Source organism: Haematobia irritans, chromosome 5 (assembly GCF_050003625.1).
Source record: "Haematobia irritans isolate KBUSLIRL chromosome 5, ASM5000362v1, whole genome shotgun sequence".
Taxonomy (NCBI): Eukaryota; Metazoa; Arthropoda; class Insecta; order Diptera; family Muscidae; genus Haematobia; species Haematobia irritans.
This window is the reverse complement of record NC_134401.1, coordinates 103,419,097-103,435,858: the sequence shown is the minus strand read 5'-3', so window position 1 is coordinate 103,435,858 and position 16,762 is coordinate 103,419,097. Positions and strand designations below refer to the sequence as shown.

General features: G+C 35.4%; 1 protein-coding gene across 1 annotated transcript in view; it reads left to right on the top strand.

Annotated features, from left to right (window-relative positions):
- The window catches only part of Dh31-R (Diuretic hormone 31 Receptor), a 489,695-nt gene that overhangs the window by 343,823 nt on the left and 129,110 nt on the right, over positions 1 to 16,762 (top strand). The gene's annotated exons all lie outside the window — the stretch shown is intronic.

Genomic DNA, 16,762 nt, shown 5'->3' with positions numbered 1-16,762 from the left:
TCACTCGGATGAAATTTGCTCCTCCAAGAGGCTCCAAAACCAAATCTCGGGATCAGTTTATATGGGGCTATATATGATTATGGACTGATATGGACCACTTTTGGCATGGTTGTTAAATATCATATACGATCACCACGTACCAAATTTCAAGCAGATCGGATGAATTTTGCTTCTCCAAAAGGCACCGTAGGTCAAATCAAGGGGCTCTGGAGGTCAAATCTGGGAATCTGTTTATATAGGGCCTATATATAATTATGGACCGATGTGGACCAATTTTTGCATGGTTTTTAGAGACCATATACTAACACCATGTACCAAATTTCAGCCGGATCGGATAAAATTTGCTTCTCTTAGAGGCCTCGCAAGCCAAATCGGCGGATAGGTTTATATGGGGGCTATATATAATTATGGACCGATGTGGACCAATTTTTGCATGAATGTTAGAGACCATATACTAACACCATGTACCAAATTTCAGCCGGATCGGATGAAATTTGCTTCTCTTAGAGGCCTCGCAAGCCAAATCGGAGGATCGGTTTATATGGGGGCTATATATCATTATAGACCGATGTGGACCAATTTTTGCATGGTTGTTAAATACCATATACGATCACCACGTACCAAATTTCAAGCAGATCGGATGAATTTTGCTTCTCCAAAAGGCACCGTAGGTCAAATCAAGGGGCTCTGGAGGTCAAATCTGGGAATCTGTTTATATAGGGCCTATACATAATTATGGACCGATGTGGACCAATTTTTGCATGGTTGTTAGAGACCATATACTAACACCATGTACCAAATTTCAGCCGGATCGGATAAAATTTGCTTCTTTTATAGGCCGGTTTATATGGGGGCTATATATAATTATGGACCGATGTGGACCAATTTTTGCATGGTTATTAGAGACCATATACTAACACCATGTACCAAATTTCAGCCGGATCGGATAAAATTTGCTTCTCTTAGAGGCCTCGCAAGCCAAATCGGGGGATCGGTTTATATGGGGGCTATATATAATTATGGACCGATGTGGACCAATTTTTGCATGGTTGTTAGAGACCATATACTAACACCAAGTACCAAATTTCAGCCGGATCGGATGAAATTTGCTTCTCTTAGAGGCCTCTAAAGCCAAATCGGGGGATCGGTTTATATGGGGGCTATATATAATTATGGACCGATGTGGACCAATTTTTGCATGGTTGTTAGATACCATATACTAACTCCACGTACCAAATTTCAGCCGGATTTGATGAAATTTGCTTCTCTTAGAGGCCTCGAAAGCCAAATTTGGGGGTCCGTTTATATGGGGGCATGTACCAAATTTCAGCCGGATCGGATAAAATTTGCTTCTCTTAGAGGCCTCGCAAGCCAGATCGGGGGATCGGTTTATATGGGGGCTATATATAATTATGGACCGATGTGGACCAATTTTTGCATGGTTGTTAGAGACCATATACTAACACCAAGTACCAAATTTCAGCCGGATCGGATGAAATTTGCTTCTCTTAGAGGCCTCTAAAGCCAAATCGGGGGATCGGTTTATATGGGGGCTATATATAATTATGGACCGATGTGGACCAATTTTTGCATGGTTGTTAGATACCATATACTAACTCCACGTACCAAATTTCAGCCGGATTTGATGAAATTTGCTTCTCTTAGAGGCCTCGAAAGCCAAATTTGGGGGTCCGTTTATATGGGGGCTATACGTAAAAGTGGACCGATATGGCCCATTTGCAATACCATTCGACCTACATCAATAACAACTACTTGTGCCAAGTTTCAAGTCGATAGCTTGTTTCGTTCGGAAGTTATCGTGATTTCAACAGACGGACGGACGGACGGACATGCTCAGATCGACTCAGAATTTCACCACGACCCAGAATATATATACTTTATGGGGTCTTAGAGCAATATTTCGATGTGTTACAAACGGAATGACAAAGTTAATATACCCCCATCCTATGGTGGAGGGTATAAAAACGAATAAAATATTTTTATACCCTGCGCCACACTGTGGAACAGGGTATTATAAGTTAGTGCATATGTTTGTAACACCCAGAAGGAGACGAGATATACACATGGTGTCTTTGGCAATAATTCTCAGGGTGGGTCCCTGAGTCGATATAACCATGTCCGTCTGTCCGTCCGTCTGTCTGTGAACACGTTTTTGTGATCAAAGTCTAGGTCGCAATTTAAGTCCAATCGCCTTCAAATTTGGCACATGTTCCTAATTAGGGTCAGAATAGAACCCTATTGATGTTGGAAGAAATCGGTTCAGATTTAGATATAGCTCCCATATATATTTTTCGCCCGATATGCAGTAATATGGACCCAGCAGCCAGAGTTTTATACCGATTTGCTTTAAATTTTGTACAAACATAACAAGTGTGCAAGATTTGATTGATATCGGTTCAGATTTAGATATAACTCCCATATATATCTTTCGCCCGATATGGACTTATATGGCCCCAGAAGCCAGATTTTTGGCCGAATTTCGTTGAAATTTTGCACTAGGAGTACAATTAGTAGCATAGTCAAGTGTGCACAATTTGATTGAAATCGGTTTAGATTTAGATATAGCTCCCATATATATATCTTTCGCCCGATATGGACTTATATGGCCCCTGAAGCCAGAGTTTTACCCTAATTTGCTTAAAATTTTGCACAAGAACAATTAGTACTGTAGTCAAGTGTGCCAAATTTTATTGAAATCGGTTCAGATTTAGATATAGCTCCCATATATATCGTTCTCCCGATATGGACTAATACGGTCCCAGAAGCCAGAGTTTTACCCCAATTTGTTTGAAATTTTGCACAAGGAGTATAATTAGCATTGTAGCTATGCGTGCCAAATTTGGTTGAAATCGGTTCAGATTTAGATATAGCTCCAATATATAGCTTTCGGCCGATTTACACTCATCAGAGATGGTCTGTATTAAACTTTTTTAGGTTTGCGACTGTCGCAAAGTTGTAAACGTCGTAAACGTCACATACGCGTCGTAAATGTAGAAAAAGTAACAAAAGTCGCAAACTGAAAATACTTTAGTCGCGTCAGCTAGGCAGCGAATTCGATGATATTCAAGACGATGGTATGTGCGAAGAAGTTTCAATTCTTAGGAATGTTCACAATTTTCGGTTTTAGTCCCCACATTTTCCCTATTGCCTTTTGCACGAGTACAGGGTAACCGTGGATTTTCTCGTCCTTTCTTAGCTTTAAGTTCAGTCTCCTGTCCAATATAACCTCAAGGTATTTTGCACACTCACCAACGGGAATTTCGACACCACCTAAGAAAATAGGCTTGGCCATGGGAAAACTTTCACAAATTTCTGCAGAAACTCACAGCAAATGCTGTCAAACTAAATTAAAAAATGTTCAGGATTTCTTCTATTCAAAATTTGGTTTTCTACAGTAGGTTTACGACTTTTGCGACATACGTATTATACCGTCGCAAATGTATGTCGCAAAAGTCACAGTTTGTGACAAGCCAACCCTGACACTCATATGACCACAGATATCAATTTTTGCTCCGATTTAGTTGAAATTGTGCACAGGGAGTAGAATTAGCATTGTAGCTATGCGTGCCAAATTTGGTTGAAATCGGTTCAGATTTAGATATAGCTCCAATATATAGCTTTCGGCCGATTAACACTCATATGACCACAGAGGCCAATTTTTTGCTTCGATTTAGTTGAAATTTTGCACAGGGAGTAGAATTAGCATTGTTGCTATGCGTGCCAAATTTGGTTGAAATCGGTTCAGATTTAGATATAGCTCCCATATATATGTTTTTCTGATTTCGACATTAACGGTCAAAATACCAACATTTTCCTTGTAAAATCGCCACTGCTTAGTCGAAATGTTGTAAAAATGACTCTAATTTTCCTAAACTTCTAATACATATATATCGAGCGATAAATCATAAATAAACTTTTGCGAAGTTTCTTTAAAATTGCTTCAGATTTAAATGTTTCACATATTTTTTACTAATATTGTGTTCCACCCTAGTGCATTAGCCGACTTAAATTTTGAGTCTATAGATTTTGTAGAAGTCTATCAAATTCTGTTCAGATCGAGTGATATTTAAATGTATGTATTTGGGACAAACCTTTATATATAGCCCCCAACACATTTGACGGATGTGATATGGTATCGAAAATTTAGATCTACAAAGTGGTGAAGGGTATAATATAGTCGGCCCCGCCCGACTTTAGACTTTCCTTACTTGTTTTTTACTAAAATTGTGTTCCACCCAAGTGCATTAGCCAACTTAAATTTTGAGTCTTTAGATTTTGTAAAAGTGTATCAAATTCTGTCCAAATCAAGTGATATTTAAATGTATGTATTTGGGACAAACCTTTATATACACCCAGAGAAGGAATATGATCACCTCAAACATGTTTTAAGAGCAAAATGTTATTTTTGGGTGGTGACCATGTAACATGGTTTTCGCAGCCATGTTATTTTCTCGGAAATCATGTATCTGATTTCGGCAAGCAGGTTACATTTGACGAGAAAATAACATTTTAGTGACAAACATGTTACATGGTCACTATACAAAAATAACATTTTGCTCTTGAAACATGTTTGAGGTGATCATATTCTTTCTCTGCGTGTATAGCCCCCAACACATTTGACGGATGTGATGTGGATGTGGACCGCGCGACTTTAGACTTTCCGTACTTGGTTTTTCTACAATCAAGTACGCAAGTGTCAAGTTTAAAAGCGAATTGTCTTTTAAATCGGTTCTTACTTCAATTCTCCACTGCTCAATCTATACTAAATCATTAGAGTACAGACAAAATCTTTGGAATACGCCTGAGTAATATTTTACTCACGAACATTCACAATGGTATTATCATACTAACGTACGATATTTTTTCGTAGTACTTACGCATCGCATCTTATGTTCGTGAGCGGAGTTATTTTCGTAAGCGTATTTTTCCGAAATACGTTACCCACGCACACTCACGAAGAGATTATTTTCGTGATTCACCCTCACACATGACATTTGGTTGGTTAATCACGCCCACACACACTCACGCAGTTACCATTTGCTTTTTTTAGGACGCGCAATTCTCACAATATTAAGTATAAATTTCTTTGAAGTAATGAAATTGTAATAAAAAGAATATTTACAATCTTTGTTTCAATTTTTTATTTATATTTAGAACGCGAATCTTGGAAATTTGCATCTCTCCTTTAAAGTTGTATGTTTTGAAACTAAGGCAAATTTTCCTCAAAGTGAAAACAAAAACATTTTTGACTTAATGAAATCGTTCTTAAATTAACTGAGAAATTGAATCTTTAATTTCAAGATAATAAAGAACGCATCTTTAGTATAACGTTTTTGTTGTTGTTGTTGAATTAAGTAAACTTAGATTTAACGCTAAATAAGTGCCAAAGAAATGTCTTCATTTTAAATGAGCCGCCGAAGCATTAAGGCACAGTTTTAAAAGCACTTCCACGAATGTTGAAAATATTTAGGGTCAAACGTTTAGGCAAGCGTAAAAATGCATAAAAAAATCATAATTAATTATAAATAAACAAAATATACCTGTAAGCCACCGTGGTGCAATGGTTATCATGCCCGCCTTCCATACACAAGGTCGTGGGTTCGATTCCTGCTTCGACCGAACAACAAAAAGTTTTTCAGCGGTGGATTATCCCACCTCAGTAATGCTGGTGACATTTCTGAGGGTTTCAAAACTTCCCTAAGTGGTTTCACTGCAATGTGGAACGCCGTTCGGACTCGGCTATAAAAAGGAGGTCCCTTGTCATTGAGCTTAACATGGAATCGGGCAGCACTCAGTGATATGAGAGAAGTTCACCAATCACAAAAGCTCACCAATCACAATGGACTGAATAGTCTAAGTGAGCCTGATACATCGGGCTACCACCTAACCTATCCTAACCTACCTGTAAATTTTGAATTTCCGGCAAATGGGATAAAAATTGCGGTGTCTCGAAGCTCAAGAATTCAAAACGGGAGATCGGTCTATATACGGAGTATATCCAATTCGATCGATACGCCCCATATTCGGCTTACTTATGTGTGGACCCAAAATACCTATAGATTTTGAATTTCAGGCAAATCGATTAACAATTGGGATGTCTACACACTCAATAGGTCAAACCATTTTTGCTGCCCGTTTTGCTCCAGAAACAACTGAGGATGATATTCATTTCTACATAAAATCAAAACTGAATGCAAATGTAGACATTAAGGTATCTAAACTGCAATTTGTAGAGAGGAGGAACAAGTCGTCATTCAAAATTTTTGACACAGTGGTCAATCCGGAATTTTGGCCTTACAGAGCTGTGGTGCATGAATTTGTTTTTAGAGATAGAGTTGCCCGTTTACCTGCACGTCCCGTTGAGCAATCAAAAAACTGAATAAAACCCTGTCTGATACGAATTTTACTTTAGTTTATCAGAATGTTAGGGGACTTAACACAAAATTATGCAACCTATATACGGATAGCTTTGGCTTTGATTATGATTTGATTATATTTACTGAAACCTGGCTTCAAAGTAATATCTTAAATACTGAAATCTTATGCGACAAGTACCAAATTTATAGATGTGACCGCACAACTGGTTTGAAGAAATCTGGTGGCGGCGTCCTCATTGCTGTTTCTTCGAAATTTGCTTCATCAAAAATTGATATTCCAAATGAACTTCAAATTGAATATATAGGAGTGAAAATAAGGTGCGGCCATAATTCATTGTTTGTGACTTGCTCCTATATTCCTCCTGGTTCTTGTAACGATGTTTATAATGCTCATTTGACTGCTATCCAATCGGTCCTATCTACTGCGAGATCCTCTGATTTGATTGTTTTGTCTGGTGATTTTAACATTCCATCTATTACATGGAAATATTGTGAGGAAATGAATTACTCCGTACCAACGCTAAGAAATGAATATCAATCTGAATTTGTTGAAAACTTGTTAAAAGATGGTCTTTTTCAAATTAGCAACATACAAAATTCGAATAATAACTTACTTGATTAATTTTTAACAAATGAACTAAAAGATGTGTTTTTATCACGCGTCAATGCCGTTGTAAATCCTGAAGATGTTCATCATCCCACTGTCTGTATGGATATAAATATGTCTTTTTCGAGATCTATGCGAAAAAAACTCGTATTGAAAACTGATAAAATATTCTCTTTTAATAGAACTGATTACGAAAAACTGAACTCATTACTATTAAATGTGGATTGGAATAAAATCTCACCAGCGAGAAATCTTGATGAATCAATAAATACATTTTATGAAACTTTGAATTCATTCATAGCCCAATCTGTTCCATTAATTCGAATAACTTCTCACACTGGTCCACCTTGGAATGACAGTAAATTACGTAACTTGAAGAATAAACTTTATAAAAAGTATAAAAAATCTGGATCTGTGACTGACTATGCAAACTACTCAATTGCTCGTTCAGAATACAACCTGTGGAATAAACAATCCTATAACAATTATTTATCGAAAATTAAAAATGAACTGAAGCTTAATCCAAAGTCATTTTACAGATTTGTTAATTCTAAACGTCAATCAAATGTGTATCCAAGAACCCTTCACTATGGTGCTGTTGAAGGGGATGATAATGAATCTATATGTAATTTGTTTTCAAAGTTCTTTGAAACAACTTACTGCCATAAGGATTTCAAGCAATCTGATGCGTACCCATATAAGATACAGGAATATTCGACATTCACTACTCTATTTATTTCTCCTGATATTGTGATGAGTTATATGGAAAAGATAAAATGTTCATATCGCCCGGGCCCTGATGGGATTCCCAGTAACATCCTCAAATATTGTGCTCATTCTCTTTCGACTGCTCTTTCATTTCTGTTTAATGAATCTTTGCGCACAGGTCACTTTCCTACGTTGTGGAAGAATTCATTTATCATTCCGCTATTTAAAAATGGAAGCAAATCAGATATTACGAATTATAGAGGCATTGCTAAATTAAGTGCTATTCCAAAACTGTTGGAGAAAATTATTTCTGATATTTTGAATCATCAAGTATCCTCTCTTCTATCGCCTAAACAACACGGCTTCCGTAAATCTTGTTCGACCATAACAAATATCTTGGAATTGACTACAGTGGTTAATGAAGGCTTTAGAGATCGTTTACAGACTGATGTCATTTATACTGATTTTAGTAAGGCGTTTGACAAAGTAAACCATTCACTTTTACTGTACAAACTGCGTCGCATGGGCTTCAGTGAATTAATGGTATCCTGGTTTGAAAGTTATCTAAAGAATCGTACACAATTTCTAGTATTTGATAACATTATTTCAAAATCAATACATGTGCCTTCTGGTGTTCCACAAGGCAGTCATCTTCGCCCTCTATTGTTCTTCTTATTTATAAATGACCTTCCATCAGCCATTAAATATGGTTACACTCTCATGTATGCTGACGATGTTAAAATTATAAAGGTTATTCGGAATAGTGATGACCAATCCTTACTCCAATCTGATCTGAATAGCATGTACAGATGGTGCTCATCAAATATGATGGAACTGAACATAAGGAAATGCAAGCATATCTCTTTTTATAGATTAAATTATATCGACACGAATTATAACTTGAATGGCACAATGCTTGAAACTGTTGAATCCTTTAAAGATCTTGGAATACTTTTGGATCGCAGGCTAAATTTTAGATCTCACATTTCTATGACTGTAAATAAGGCCTATGGATCATTTGGATTTGTCAAGCGCTGGAGTAAGGAATTTTCTGACCCATTTGTTACAAGAAACTTATATACTTCACTTGTGCGTCCTATCCTGGAATATGGATCTGTAATTTGGGACCCACAGTACCAAATTCATTGCAATCGTATTGAATCTGTTCAGAAACAATTTTTACTGTTTTGTTTACGTCGGAATAACTGGACACCTCAAACCTTGCCGTCTTACAAAGAAAGACTATCGCTCATCAAATTACCTACACTGAAAAGTAGACGTACCATGCTGAATATCTGCACTGTTAGAAAAATATGTTTTTCATATGTTCCGATTTAAACAAAATGTGTTTCGGGCACGATTTTAAACCACAATATATTTAAGTGCAAACATGTAATGTTCCTAAACTAACACTAAATGTTTGGGACATCTATGTTAATATGTTAGAATATATTATGTTTGGGGTATGAATGTTTCATAAAAATCATATGTGTGAATACAAACATATATAAATTTACAAATTTCGACTAAACATACATATGTTGTGATATTTTATTCAAATTGACAGAGAGAGTATAGAGAAAGAAATAGAGATGGAAACCGGGAGAGTTGACGAAAGATATCAATATAACACAGCAAAAGAGTCAAAAGAGAACAATTTCTATGAAACCGCTTGTATGTTGTTTCGGAAAACTGTTTTATGATAAGGCCAAAAATTTGATATGTTTAAGTCTAAATATTATTTAATTTGAATAAAGAGAATATACATTCTGAACCAAGAGAATAGACATTTGAAAAACAAACAGCTTATGTTTTCGCCTTGAGAGCAGCATTTTATGTATGTGTGGACATGTGTTTTGTTTATCATTTTGGCATTATGGGCACAATTTTTTTCTTGGTTCGTTAAAAGAAATCAGGGGTCTTCATAAAAATAACGAAAGGGCACTATACTCTTTTTAGAGTATAGTGCCCTTTAGTGACAGTAAAATGAAATAAGGAGGAAAGGAGTGAAAAATTACACAATAAAATGTAAAAAAACAAACTTTAGTTCTTCTTTATTAAAAAGTAGTCCACGAGGAGTTGACGGACACCATCAAATATAAAAGCGGGCATTAAGTTAGAGTTTTACAGCTAAAACAATTTAAAAAGTTTATTTTCTTTAAAATGAATTATTAAAGAAAAATAAAAGGAATTTTAGAGCGATGGTGTTAAATGCTAGTAAAAGACTGTTCACTCCTAAATAAATTTATGTTTATATTATAAAATTATGTATGTATGTTTATACTCGACTCCACGTTCTTCTTTTGTTAGTTTTTGAATTCCTTCCAAATTTTAAAGTTTTGTACAAAAACAGTTTTTTATTACAAGATTGTTATTTTTGCAATAAAAAATAATATTTTATCCAAAAATCAGTCAATTTCGTTTATATCAAGCACTGTTACTGACTATAAATCTTTAATAACGCATATTTCGAAGTTTCATTTAAAAAAAAATAATGTAGTATAAATATAAATGTGCAAATTACAAAAAAAAAAAAACAAAAAAAAAACAAAAAAAATGTTCGGTCGGAGCAGGGATTGAACCCACGACCCTTTGCATGCAAGGCAGACATGCTAACCACTGCTCCACGTGGCAAACAAATGTATGTTTCTGTTAAATAATGTTATGTTTGCATGGGCTCGTGGGCGCTGCAAACTATGCTATATAAATGTAACTTAAAACGATAATTATCTACTGGTGACTATAACAACTACGTAGCCCAGTGGATAGTGTGTTGGCTTACAAACTGTATGGTCCTCGGTTCGATTCTCCGTGCAGGCGAAAGGTAAAATTTAAAAAATTTATAAAAGTGAATAATTTCTTCAACATTATTTGTATTACAGAAAAAGGTGCCAATAACTAAAAAATTTCGTGGAAGTGAAAATTACGAGTATGTTAGGGAATGAGCACAATCGTGTTTGGGAAAAATTCTTCCAAGCATATAATATTTTTGGCTCAAAATGCTTCCAAACATATAATATGTTCACATAAAACAAACATATTAATGTTTCGGCAGTATGCAATAATATATGTGCTTCCTGCAAAATATGTTTGGAACATATGTTAAAGAAGCGATTTTTTTTGAGGGTGTGTTTTATGGTTGATTTAATTAACGGAAGATTTAAATCTGACTTCCTTATTAACAGCATATCATTCAATGTACCCTTTAGACCTACCCGCAACTTTGAACTGCTCAACATTGAATACTTTCGAACGAACTTTGAAAACAACGATCCATTTCGCCGTCTTTGTAAAGAATTCAATAAATTTTATTATTATCTTGATTTGTCAGAAGAGAAATACAATGTAAAGAAAAAGATAACATTATTATTAAATACTTGATATATTAACAAACGATATGTATATAATGTAATATATTACTGTTAGTCTGTAAGGGTTTAATCCATAGATGAAAATAATAATAAAAAAAAAAATCTGGATATCGGTCTATATGAGGTAAATACCAAAACTTGAACCGATACACACCATCATTGGGAGACTTATTTGTTGACCTTAAATACCTCTAGATTTCCAATTGCAGGCAAATCGGATAAAAATGTCCGTTTCTAGAAGCCCAAGGAGTCACATCAGGGCTATATGGGGGCTAAACCAAAACAAAAACCGATACACTCCTTCTCCGTACACTTGTTTATGAATCCAAAATACCAATAGATTTTGAATTTCAGGCAAATCGGATAAAACTTCGGATATATAGATGCTCAAGAAATCAAATTTGAAGAATGTGCTATATGGTAGCTATATCAGATCGTGAACCGATACGCACCATATTCGGCGTACTTATGCATCAAATTTGAAGAATGTGCTATATGGGAGCTATATCAGATCGTGAACCGATACGCACCATATTCGGCGTACTTATGCAGTAAAATCGGGAGATCGGGCTATGTGGGAGGCTATACCAAAACATGGACAGATGTACACAATATTCGGCACACATCTTTATGAACCCAAAATAATTTTAGATTTTGAATTTCAGGCAGATCGGATAAAAATTACGGTGTCTAGAAGCCCAAGAAGTCAATTAAGGAGTTCGGGCTATATGGGGGATATACCAAAACATGGACCAATACCCATCATTTTCGCCACACCTATTTGGGGTCCTAAAATACCTTTAGATTTCCAATTTCTAGATTTCCTATGTTACATTCATCACTTCTGCGACAATTTTGCTCCACTTCCGGATCCAACGTGAACATTTTCAGCACTTTTTTGACGACGCTTTTTGTTTTGCTGTGGTATGGTACATAAAATTTGGCATGGCCGTAATTATGGCCATATTTTCTTGTTACTTCTACCTTCTCACTTTATTTCTTTCAATTTTGTGTATTTCTGACATTTTCTATGTCTGCCTCTAAAAGAATTGCAAATGGAAGAGGATGATTACTAACCGCTTGTATGCTCATGCCCATACCAATTCGATTATTCCTTACCTGTTTGCAATGGACATGTTCTCTGATAATTGCTTCTTTCTTATTCTATCCTGCTGTGGATGACAATTTCACAGAGTCGCTTTGATTTGCTATCGATTGTATTTGACAAAGGAAACATGGGCAATTTGTCTTCAATTGTTGCCTTCACAGCTAGCCTTCTTTATAGGGTTTCGTTTTACAGCACTTGCCTTATAGGGATACACTTATCCAAATAGATATGTATCCGATAAGTTGTTAAATTAATACATACACCCTCAAAAAAAATCGCTTCTTTAACATATGTTCCAAACATATTTTGCAGGAAGCACATATATTATTGGATACTGGCGAAACATTAATATGTTTGTTTTATGTGAACATATTATATGTTTGGAAGCATTTTGAGCCCAAAAATATTATATGCTTGGAAGAATTTTTCCCAAAGACGATTGTGCTCATTGCCTAACATACTTGTAATTTTCGCTTCCACGAAATATTTTAGTTCTTGGCACCTTTTTCTGTAATACAAATAATGTTGAAGAAATTATTCACTTTTATATATTTTTTAAATTTTACCTTTCGCCTGCACGGAGAATCGAACCGAGAACCATACAGTTTGTAAGCCAACACACTATCCACTGGGCTACGTAGCTGTTATGGTCACCAGCAGATAATTATCGTTATAAGTTACATTTATATAGCATAGTTTGCAGCGCCCACGAGCCCATGCAAACATAACATTGTTTAACAGAAACATACATTTGTTTGCCACGTGGAGCAGTGGTTAGCATGTCTGCCTTACATGCAAAGGGTCGTGGGTTCAATCCCTGCTCCGACCGAACACTTTTCTTTTTTTTAATTTACACATTTATATTTATACTATATTAAATTTTTATAATGAAACTTCGAAATGTGGGTTATTAAAGATTTATAGTCAGTAACAGTGCTTGATATAAACGAAATTGATAAAATATTATGTTTTTATTGCAAAAATAAAAATTTTGAAACAAAAAACTGTTTTTGATACAAAACTTTAAAATTTGTAAGGAATTCAAAGAAGAACGTGGAGTCGAGTATAAACATACATATATAATATACATTTATTTAGGCGTGAACAGTTTTTTACTAGCATTTAACACCATCGCTCTAAAATACCTTTTATTTTTCTTTAAAAATTCATAAATAAAAAATTCATAAAAATAAACTTTTTAAATTGTTTTAGCTGCAAAACTCGAACTTAATGTCCGCTTTTATATTTGAAGGTGTCCGTCAACTCCTCGTGGACTACTTATTAATAAAGAGGAACTAAACTTTGTTTTTATACATTTTACTGTGTAATTTTTCACTATTTCCTCCTTATTTCATTTCGTTATTTTTATGAAGACCCCTGATTTCTTTTAACGAACCAAGGAAAAAATTGTGCCCATAATGCCAAAATGATAAACAACACATGTCCACACATACATAAAATGCTGCTCTCAAGGTGAAAACATATGCTGTTTGTTTTTCACATGTCTATTCTCTTGGTTCCGAATGTCTATTCTTTTTATTCAAATTAAATAATATTTAGACTTAAGCATATCAAATTTTTGGCCTTATCATGAAAAAGTTTTCCGAAACAACATACAAGCGGTTTCACAGAAATTGTTCTCTTTTGATTCTTTCACTGTGTTATGTTGATATCTTTCGTCAACTCTCCCGGTTTCCATCACTATTTCTTTCTCTATACTCTCTCTGTCGCTTTGAATAAAATATCACAACATATGTATGTTTAGTCGAAATTTGTAAATTTATATATGTTTGCATTCACACATATGATTTTTATGAAACATTCATGTCCCAAACATAATATATTCTAACATATTAACATAGATGTCCCAAACATTTAGTGTTAGTTTAGGAACATTACATGTTTGCAATTAAATATATTGTGTTTTAAAATTGTGCCCGAAACACATTTTGTTTATATCGGAACATATGAAAAACATATTTTTCTAAGAGTGTACATCAAAATGGATCGAATGTGACAAAACGTTGAAAGGTCCATAAATTTAGTTGAGCCACAAACAGTCCCATTACTTATTCACTTCCGCAAAGTGTTGAACAAATCAATTTATTTTCTATATGGTCACTAATGACAGGTGCTTATTCGAGGGTTGTCTTTTAGTTGCAGGGATGGGACAATCGTAGTTTTGCAAATCTGCAAATAAGAGTTTTACCCTCTTCAAACAATTTGCAACTAATATTAAGTGTCCCATATATAGAAAACAAGTATATACGGCCGTAAGTTCGGCCAGGCCGAAGCTTATGTACCCTCCACCATGCATTGCGTAGAAACTTCTTCTAAACACTGCCACCCAGATATCTTAAAACCTCCAAAATTGTACGTAAGACCATACGTGGTATATATTAAATTAAAAAAGACCGATTAAACACATATATACTCCAGTTTGACAAAATTTTGTATAGAAATTAAATTTTAACAAAATTTTCTATAGAAATAAAATTTTGACAATTTTTTTTATAGAAATAAAATTTTGACAAAATTTTCTATAGAAATAAAATGTTGACAAAATTTTCTGTAGAAATAAAATTTTGACAAATTTTTTTATAGAAATAAAATTTTGACAAAATTTTCTATAGAAATAAAATTTTGGTAGATTATTTTTGGCTCGAGTGGCAACCATGATTATGAACCGATATGGACCAATTTTTGTGTGATTGGGGATCGGCTATATATAACTATATACCGATAAGGACCAATTCTGGTATGGTTGTTATCGGCCATATAAAGGGCGGTTAAAATTTCAAGGGCCGATGTTGATTTTGAATAAAACACAAACTATTTAGGAAATTATTGTAATTTTATTTTATTATGATATATTGGTATTACTCAATTATGTATGGAACAAAATATCGGCCAAATGGGCGCCGCGACCTCGGTGGCACGCCTTCATCCAACTGTCAAAATTTTCGATGACGCTGAAGCATAATGGAGGTTCTATGCCGTTAATGTGCCGAATTATCTCATCCTTTAGCCCTTGAATTGTTGCTGGCTTATCGACGTACACCTTTTCTTTCAAATAACCCCAAAGAAAAAAGTCCAACGGTGTAAAATCACATGATCTTGGCGGCCAATTGACATCGCCATTATGTGAGATAACACGGCCATTGAATTTGTTGCGCAAAAGAGCCATTGTTTCGTTAGCTGTGTGGCAAGTGGCACCGTCCTGCTGAAACCACATATCGTCCACATCCATATCTTCCAATTCGGACCATAAAAAGTTCGTTATCATCTCACGATAGCGAACACCATTCACAGTAACTGCCTGACCGGCCTCATTTTGGAAAAAATACGGATCGATGATGCCGCCAGCCCATAAACCACACCAAACAGTCACTCTTTGTGGGTGCATTGGTTTTTCGACAATCACTCTTGGATTATCATTCGCCCAAATGCGGAAATTCTGTTTATTGACGAATCCACTGAGGTGAAAATGTGCCTCATCACTGAAGATGATTTTCTTCGAAAATTGATCATCCACTGTTGCCATTTCTTGGAACCATTTAACACGTTGTTGGATTGTGCACCTCTCCATGGGTCAAATTGAGTAAGTCTGAAATAGAGAAATGTCAAATAAAATTCGGAAAAAAAACTTGGCGTTTAGGTGTGGTTCACATTCAACATCGGCCCTTACAATTTAACCACCCTTTACTAACACCACGTTCCAAATTTGAACCGGATCGGATGTTAGAGACCATATACTAACACCATGTTCTAAATTTCAACCATATCGGATGAAATTTGCTTCTCTTAGAGGATCCGCAAGCCAAATCTGGGGATCGGTTTATATGGGGGCTATATATAATTATGAACCTATGTGGACTAATTTTTGCATGGATGTTAGAGACCATATACTAACACCACGTTCCACATTTGAACCGGATCGGATGAATTTTGCTCCTCCAAGAGTTTCAAATCTGGAGAACGGTTTATATGGGGGCTATATATAATTATGGACCGATATGGACCACCCAGCAAAAAAAGCGTCGCCAAAAAAGTAACGAAAATGTTCTTTTTGGATCCGGAAGTGGTGCAAAATTGGCGTAGAAGCAATGCATTTAACATAGGTTAGGTTAGGTTAAAGTGGCAGCCCGATTAAGATTCAGGCTCACTTAGACTATTCAGTCCATTGTGATACCACATTAACTAAAAGTACCTATTACATATGGGCACTTCTAGTTTTAACCGCTGAACCTTCTTGATTATTTTTCTTTGTTGAACCAACCAGATTGTTCCAAAAACAGTAGCAGACTGCTTAAGTTAACGTTTTCCAGATCCGCCAGTAATCTGAAGCTATATGCTCCTAAAAGTTGCTTGCGCTTTACACAAAATGCAGGACACTCACACAAGAGGTGTTTAATTGATTCTTTTTCCTCCGCATCATGACAGCTCATACAATAGTCATTATACTTCGCGCCAATAGTTTTTGCAAAATCGCCTATCAGGCAGCGACCCGTTATAGCAGATATCAGGAGTGATATCTGACGTCTCGAGAACATTAGCATATCTAGTGTGC